The sequence below is a fragment of the Labeo rohita genome, unplaced genomic scaffold (genome assembly GCF_022985175.1).
Source record: "Labeo rohita strain BAU-BD-2019 unplaced genomic scaffold, IGBB_LRoh.1.0 scaffold_1049, whole genome shotgun sequence".
Lineage (NCBI taxonomy): Eukaryota > Metazoa > Chordata > Actinopteri > Cypriniformes > Cyprinidae > Labeo > Labeo rohita.
The window spans coordinates 1,946-10,528 of NW_026127174.1; the positions used below are offsets into that span (position 1 = coordinate 1,946).

At 43.1% G+C, this 8,583-nt stretch overlaps 1 pseudogene; it reads right to left on the minus strand.

Annotated features, from left to right (window-relative positions):
• Window positions 1–1,497: 1,497 nt before the first annotated feature.
• On the minus strand, window positions 1,498–3,899 carry LOC127157348 (uncharacterized; annotated as a pseudogene).
• Between the last annotated feature and the right edge of the window lie 4,684 nt (window positions 3,900–8,583).

The following is an 8,583-nucleotide window of genomic DNA, read 5'->3' on the forward strand; positions in this document are numbered from 1 at the left end:
GCCGTGTTAATTATCTGCGTGTGCTCCTCCCGAAATTTGTTAATAAAACATCACTTCACGAGTTCCCACTTACAAATAATAATAGAGTACAAATTAAGCGTGTTTGGCGTGCTGTCCGGGATTTGGCCCGAACTCAATAAGCGCTCCCCCAGAAGGCTAATAAATTGCAGGACAGCAGCCAGTTAACCCCCAAAAAAATGCTTGGCTTGGGCTGAAGGGATGCTGGACGTAGTCGTAGTGCAGAAACGGGAAAATACGGGAGGAGCTCTTGCAGGCACTGCTGGGGAAGAATATGGAAAAAGCGGCGGAGGGGGACTGAGAATAAAGCTCCTGCGGGAGCGGACACTGCTGCGGCAGTAGGGAGAACAAAAGGGGGGGCTCCAGCGGGAGCGGGCACTGCTGCGGCAGTGTGGGGAAGCAGCGAGAGGCTCCTACTGGAGTAGGATGCTGAGGGGATGGTCGAAGTGGGGATATGATGTTGTTGGAGGGAGATGAAAAGGGGTTGCTGTGGATGATCTGGAGATGAAAATAGGCTAGAATGGACTAGCATTAAATGGGTCGGCCGACTAGGGTCTGGTGGGCTTCCTTGATGAGGGAGCGATCTGATCGGATATAGCTCTTGAAAGCTTCCGATGACCAGCGGCCCAGCGCTTGGATCTGCTGTTGGGAGAGGCCTTTTTGGGCGGCTGTGGTTGCTGCACCTATTCGGAATGAATGGCTGGAAAAGTTGTCGGCTGGGGTACCAGAGAGAAGCAAGATGGACTTAAGGTGCTTTTGGAACCAGAAGCGAGTGGCGGGGCGGTTGAAATCGTCTGTAAAGAGGGGGTCGGAAGGGAGTTTGGATTGGGATTTTCTGAGCTGGAGGAAGGCTAGGAGGGTTTGAAATGGTTGGATGGGCAATTGGAGATTAAAGATATAAATGAAGTGGCCTTTCTTTGTTTGGTCTGTCTTACTTTGCTTTATGAAGTAAGAGATGGTTTCCCCGTCTAGCACTGCTAGATCTGAGATAGTTGGGTGGATGGCTGGGTTGAAGCCAGATGTAATGGCGAGCTCAGAGCATCTGAGGAAACCGAAGAAAGCCAGGATAAACATGGCGTCTAATGTGCGGGCAGTATGGATGGAATGGTACCCTTTACGGAGGATGGAGATGCATTTGGTCAAAAATTTTTAAGGTGATAGGTTGTCTGGGGTCTGGGCGGTTGGGCTGGGTTTTCTGGATACCTTTAATGAGAAGGGAGGTCTGTGAATTGGTTAGATGGGGTGAAGGCGAGCCATATAACAGTTTGTGGAAAAACTGGATTCCGCTTAGGTATCCTTTAATGGAGCTGGCTTGGAGGTTTTTATTGGTGTTGAGATGGGAGATAAATGAGGTGACAGCGAGCAGGGAAAAATCAGGGAAGGGTAAACTATAGGCAGAGTGGAATACTTTAAAACATTTCCATGTTGTAAGGTAGGATTGGAGTGTCCTAGGGGAGACAGCTTGGAGAATGGAATTAATGGAGGCTTCGAGGAGAGGTCTCAGAGGGTGGTTTACGGGAATATCAGTTCTGAATAAGGAGGAACCGGGGTCGGGAGCGGGTCTGCCTCTGGTGCCAGCGATCTGAATTTCTGAAAGGCAAAACGAGAGAGAGAGTCAGCTATTTGGTTCTTTGACCCGGGAATGTGTTTTGCGGTTATTGGTCACAAGCCGAAATCCAAATCAAGCGTCTTAACAAAGGCATTAGTGCGGGGGAATGGGAACGACCTTTGTTAATGCAGTGCATGATAGCTTCGTTGTCGCAGTGGACGACGATGCTGGTGGCGGACCACTCTTTGCCCCATAGGGAGGCTGCGGCCACTAACAGATAAAGCTCGAATAGCGCTGAGGATGATAGCTGTTGAGGCAAATCTGCCAGCTCGGGGGGCCAGGTAGAAGTGAACCAGTGGCCTCGGAGAAAACCTCCGAAACCGACGGAGGGGGCGGCGTCGGTATATAATTGGATATCGATTGGGGAAGAAACCAGGTTGCTGTAAAAGAAGGATAAGCCGTTCCACTGTTTGAGGAAGGAAATCCACAGACTGAGCTCGTTGCGGCACGAATCAGTTATGGAAATGCGGTCCTCTAGAGCGTGGGCGGAGGATGCGAGGGAAAGGAGGTGGGAGATGAAGGGGCGGCCTTGTGGGATAATGCGCATTGCGAAATTTAGATGACCTAGAATGGATAACAGCTCGCGTTTTGAACAGCTAGTGTTGGTTAACAGGGTGGAGGCTATCATAATCGTCCTGTCAATTTTTTCTTTGGGTAGGGAGGCCAGGAATTTTTGAGAATCTAAGTTGATGCCCAAAAATTCAATGGAAGTGCTAGGACCCTCGGTTTTGTCTTGGGCGAGGGGAATCCCGAGCTCTGAAAAAAGCTTTTGGATTGTCAAGAGGTGCGCGGCTGGGACGGAGTCTGGGGGCGAGACAATTAGGAAATCGTCTAGAAGGTGGATCAGGTAGGGAATGTTGTAATTGTTGGAGAGGATCCAGCAAATTGCCTCTGACAACGTGTCGAAAATTTTAGGGCTGCTTCGGCAGCCGAACGTGAGGCGGACGGCGAAGTAGAATTCATTCTTCCAGCGGATGCCGAATAAGTGCCAAAAATCTGGGTGGATGGGCATAACTTTAAAGGCGGAAGTAATGTCGACTTTTGCCAGCCAAACGCCACGGCCTGCGTCTTTAATCAGGGTGATGGCTTGGTCAACGTCGTGATAGTGAAGAGAGAATTCTTCAAGCGGGATGAGACTGTTAATGCTCGGGAACGGGGAATTATGTGGGGAAGAGAGATCGATTATGAGGCGTTTTTTGCCTGAGAATTTTCTAGTGGCTACACCAATGGGGCTGACCCGAAAAATGGGGAAGGGAGGGATGGCATAGGGGCCGATCATGAAATTTGCGTCTATTTCTTTTTTGACGAGGAGGTCGACTATTTCGGGTTCGGTGAGAGCGGAGTGGAGATTTCGGCAGATGAGACTTTGGGAGGGGAGACTTACGACACCGGGGTGGAAGCCGTGTGCGAAACCTGAAAGAACATAATCTGTAAAAAGAGAGTCAGGGTGGTGAAGCAATTCTACAGACAGACGAGAAATATTCACAGGGGTCGATAAGTATTTTTCTGAATTTTTATTTGCAGCTTTTTGTACTGGACAAATCAGACAGGCATGAGCCCCGCCGCAAAAGTTGCACACGTGCATGAACAGGCAGCGCTGTCTCGTGCACCTGCCGCTGTTAAAGCTGGCGCAGACCTGGCTGACGATGGAAGGTGGGCGGCGGCGAAATGTGGGAGTGGGGGTGGCTGGGGTATCCATGAGGCGCGGGACATAGCTAGTGGATTTGGGTTGGGATGGTTCGGGGCAGGGAGGAATGGATGGATTGATGAAAGGGCATGTGATGGTGGGGTGGGAAAAAGAACGGCAGACTGCGCAGGAGATGTTGCGGCAGCCCAGGAACACTCTGTTATGGAGCTCGGTGTCCAAAGCCCCCCAATAAGAACAGCGGGGCAAAAGCTGCGAGCGGGATTTTTCTGCCGGGGGGGGCGGGCTCGCGCCGCTATTGCGGCTTGTGGAGGCGAAGACCGGCTCTCCGCCGGCATGAGCAGCGAGCTCCCGCTCGGATGGTCGGGAAGGAGGCAGTGGCTGGCGACCGCGGCCTTCGGCGGGTGGCCCCGACTCGCTGACGGTCCTTCGCTGCGTCCTGATGGCCGGGAAGCCGTCCTCGGCGGAGTGGTGGTTTGCTCGGGCCGTGCGTAGGGAGGAGCGGAACCCGGGTTCTCCCCCACTTGCAGAGAAGCGTAGAGGGTGAGAAGGTCCGCCTTTGTCGATCGGCGCGGGATGATGACGCCGGAGCTGGCGAGCGCCTGGCGGAGACCGACCACGGTCCATTTCGCCTTGGCTGGGGCGGAGGAGAGAGCTGAAGCGTAAGAGGACGCTGGGGAAGGTGGCGGACGCCTGGAAGGTGGGGGAGATGGCGTGGTTCGGCGCCTAGAGGTACGGGCGGCGGCGTCACGGGAAGGCCTGCGGCCCCGCGATGCGGCCGTGGGCTCGATTGGAGGATCCTGCGGAGCGCTGGTGGCCTGAGAGGCGGCCTGGTCGGCGGCCTGGACAGAAGCTGGAAGAGCAGCAGGATCCTGAAAATCCGAGGAATAATCCTCGATTTCTATCTCGGACATACTTTGAAGCTTATTGGACTTGCCAATGCTGAAAAGACTAGAGATGGAGGAGGTAAGACTGCTTGGTTATTTATAGGGATTCTCCCTTGCTTAGAGAGTGTGATTACTGATGGTGAATTTGCCGTGTTAATTATCTGCGCGTGCTCCTCCCGAAATTTGTTAATAAAACATCATTTGTCACAATCTCAGTCCATGTTGGGTCGAAGCTCTGGCATGATGGCCATGACGTGGAGAAGCTCTGGCATGGCACCCTTGGCTAGCCGCATCATTAAAATCTATGTAAATGAGATATAACGTTAACGAAGACCTGACTTAAATAGTACATTGAAATATTAAAAAATTATGATCATTTGTTAGTTTTTGGACATTTGTATAGGGATGGTTAAAAAAAAAGATCTTTACAGAAAACTCACTGAATGTAACACTTCAGCATGGACAGAGCTACCATCCTACAACTTTAAAACGTAGCTTGCCTGTTAGCCAACTTAATCAGATATGTCGAATTTGTAGACCCGAAGAGTGATATACAGAACAAAGTACTGATTTGGTTAACAGATTTAGAGAGAGAGGTTACAATGAAGATTGGTTACAATCTGCAGTTAGGAGATTTGAAAATGAAAATCATTGACATTCTTGACATTCACTATCAAGAGACATCCTTAAATGAAAAAGCATTGTATGTGCTGTTCAATATTTTCCTATTTGCTCAGATATAAAAATATCCTAGACAAACACTGGTATACTTTAAAATCCAATCCTCTTCTTATGCTGGGTACACACTAAAAGATTTTTAAAATCTTATACGTGTTAAACGATGACACAGCTTAATGCTCATTGGTTCAGACAACCGTGATGTTGCGTTCTCTTCTAAAAATGAAAATTTTTTATCTGATTTCACGTGATTATGTATTTAATATTCTGCATGAATATTACCAAACAGTGTGATCTTTGTGTGAGATGTGTGATTATTATCATATTTCTATAAAAATCTAAAAAACATGTTTGTAATGAAGTAAAAAATGGATGATAAATACACCTTTCGTATGGAATTAAATAGCAAGCACTTTGAGTGTCTTGTTCATCATATTTATTTTTATATAAAAACAACAGAGCCCAAATTATATCAAGTTTATTAGCAACACAGCACGTGAGTGTGAATAACGTGATATCTGCCTTTGATCTTGTAGGTATCTTCTACTTTGAGAGGTCAGAACTGTCTGTCTTTACTCCACTTATTTCACTCCTCCCCTCACTGCAGCCGCCTACTGTCGCCTACATTTCAAGAGAGGCGAGGTGCATCTCAAACAAGCCTATTTTTTAGTGTTGGGGGAAACGCATTACAAGTAATGCGAGTTACATAATCAGATTACTTTTTTTCAAGTAACTAGTAAAGTAACACATTACTTTTTCATTTACAAGAAAATATCTGAGTTACTTTTTCAAATAAGTAAAAAAAAAAAAATTTTCTGACATAGCATCACATGAAAAACTAGGTCACCCAGGTGCTTGGTCTCCATTTCTGGGGACTGCCCCCTAAATGTATATAAACTACAATGCATCACTGCCTTAGTTTGACTTTTGACGACTGCAGTGCCACGCAGCGCATTCTCAATAAATAACTCTGCTGAAGATACTCAAGAGTAAGATGTTACTTTAGTTGTAGAATAAATGTGGACATGCATTAATTCATCTCACTCACTTACAAAAAACAAACAAACAAAAAAAAAAACCCAGATTCAGTATTCCTTAAAAATGAATAAAAATAGTGAAATGCAACTCAGAATATGATGCAAACCTGCAATAATTAAATATGTAAAATAACATCAAAATATCCTTTAAAAATACAGTTATCCATTATGTATTTAATCACATTTTATTAACCAGTGTCTTGGCTGCTGACCTTCGATGGTCCAATTCAATCACACTAATAAACAAAAATGACTCATGATGAACTAACATTTGTTTTTTTTAATTGCTTGTGTTGAACTTTCCTTTCATGTGTTTTACTGTATAGTTCTGAATTTACTTTTCCTTGAGGCTTTTGGTGTGTTCATTTCCCAAAAATAGAACTTTTTATATTAAAAACAAACAAGCAAGCCCTGCCCAGATTTAAAAAGTAACGCAAAAGTAAAGTAACGCATTACTTTTTCATAAAAAGTAACATAATTAGTTTCCTTTTTAGGGAGTAACTCAATATTGTAATACATTACTTTTAAAAGTAACTTTCCCCAACACTGATTATGATTATAAAGGAGTGTAACATTAACTAAAAGTTTTTACTGACATCAAGAGAACAACAAACAAGCTGTCACATATGTCTTTTCAGTCTGCTGGAAGGTACAGAACAAGAACATCCTTATGGCAATAGCGAGTGCTTAGGCAAACTACTGTTCAGTAATTGGTTCATGCAAAAGAATACAGAAATCAGGAATTTTACACCTGGTAAAATGAATATGTAAAAGACTGTATTTACTTTTGTATTCTTTAAACAGAGCTGATTTATGTACTTTGTAGAACAAACATGCCTAATTTGATTAGTTAGAATGGTTTGTATGTCCATTTCATTTTACTTTCATTGATGTTTAAAAGAGTTAACGTCCAAGCCTCCATGTGGATTGGATGCACGCACAGTGGATAGGCGGTAACTTTTGACTGCTGTTCCTTATGTTAGTTACTTCTAAACGATGATGGCTGTGAATAGACAAAGAAGGTAAGAGGCTGATTTCAGTTTAAAAAAGTTTTATTTAGTCTCTAAAAATAAAATCTATGACATGTCACTGATTATAAGGACAGTTTATAGGATTCCATTATCTAATTAAATAATTTTCCTCAACCAGACCAATGCCACCTGGATATCTGAAGACACAAGAGTTTAACAAGGAGAACTTCGAAAACTTGTGGGGTGCAGTTAATTAATCATGTTATGCAAGAATTTAAAAAAGAGCAAAACAAACTAAGAACTTCTATAAAAAATTTATAATTTTATAAAAATGTATAATATTTTCTAATAATCTTCCCCTTTAAATGTTTGTCTTTTTTCAAGATTCTCCACAGCATCTTTTTTTTAGGCATCATTCATAAGGACCATCTCACTCCTGAAGACTTTTTACCTGCAGAGATTGCTGAGAGTGTAAGACAGGAATTTCCAGAGCCATTTACTAAATACAAGAGTCACCTACCTGAGCGGACACCTTTCTCAATACTGTTAGAAATAGTAAGAATCATAGGTTTTATACATATAATTTTGGTTTTGGATTAATAGTATTTAACAGTCTCAACAAGCCTGAGGAAATATATGCTAACTTGTTAAATATTATTCTTATTTGACTTTTTAGATGCAGCTTACATATGACACAAAAGAGAATGTTATGAAGGAGCTTTGCAACCTAATGGAAAAGCTGAAATTTCCTCTGGTCCTCTGGGCAGACCAGCAAACAAAAACCAGCGCTACTACACACTGGAATCCACCGTCATTTGTGTTTGCTCCAATAGCCAGTGCACATCACAAGAATATTTTGATGCTTCTCTGGGTTGTAGGACAGAAAAGGCCAAAAGTATTATGATATATTCATCATGTCTAAATACATGGCATAAGTATGTGTCATATGCAGTAATGTCATTTGAACATCAAACAGAGGGTGACAGATTACAATTTCATGAGTCTATGCAATGCCAGGCATACATCAGGGATTGGAAAGAAAACACTTACAAGGAAAGACAGCCATGTATGAACTGTACACGTCTTTTTTTAGTCTGCCACAAGGTACAGAACAAGAACATTATCCTTATGGCAATTGTGCAGAGACAGAGTGCTTGAGCAAACTCCTGTTCAATGATCAGTTCATGCGAGAGAATATAGAAATCAGGAATTATACACCTAGCAAAATGAATGTGTTCAAAGACCGTACAAGAGAACTTTTACGAGAGAAGCTTGCTTACATACCTTCTCTCAGCTATGTAAATGATGACCTTCTATGGTTTAAATAATACACTTAAAAATAAAGGTCCAAATTAGAGCAATGAATTTCACAGCCCAGGTCTATTTTTTCCACAAATAACTTTTTATTCTGTAGTTCTAAAGCCATATAAGTGGATTCTTTGCTGTACCTACAGGTGCTGTACATGTAGGTATTATTAATTATTTTTTTATAATTTATAATTATAATTATATTTTTGTGTATTTATTTTCTTTTATTATTATTATTTTTTTGAGAGTGCATGATAAATGGTGCATGACCTCTAAAAGGATATGTAAGTTCCGGTATTTCAAAACATTATGTGGATGTAAATGTTGCCACTGTAAATTAAATACAATATATCATTGTGAAAGCAATATATCATTGTGTATCATATATCACTGTGTCATTTTTATCACCATCTTTTGTAAAAGAGTTTCA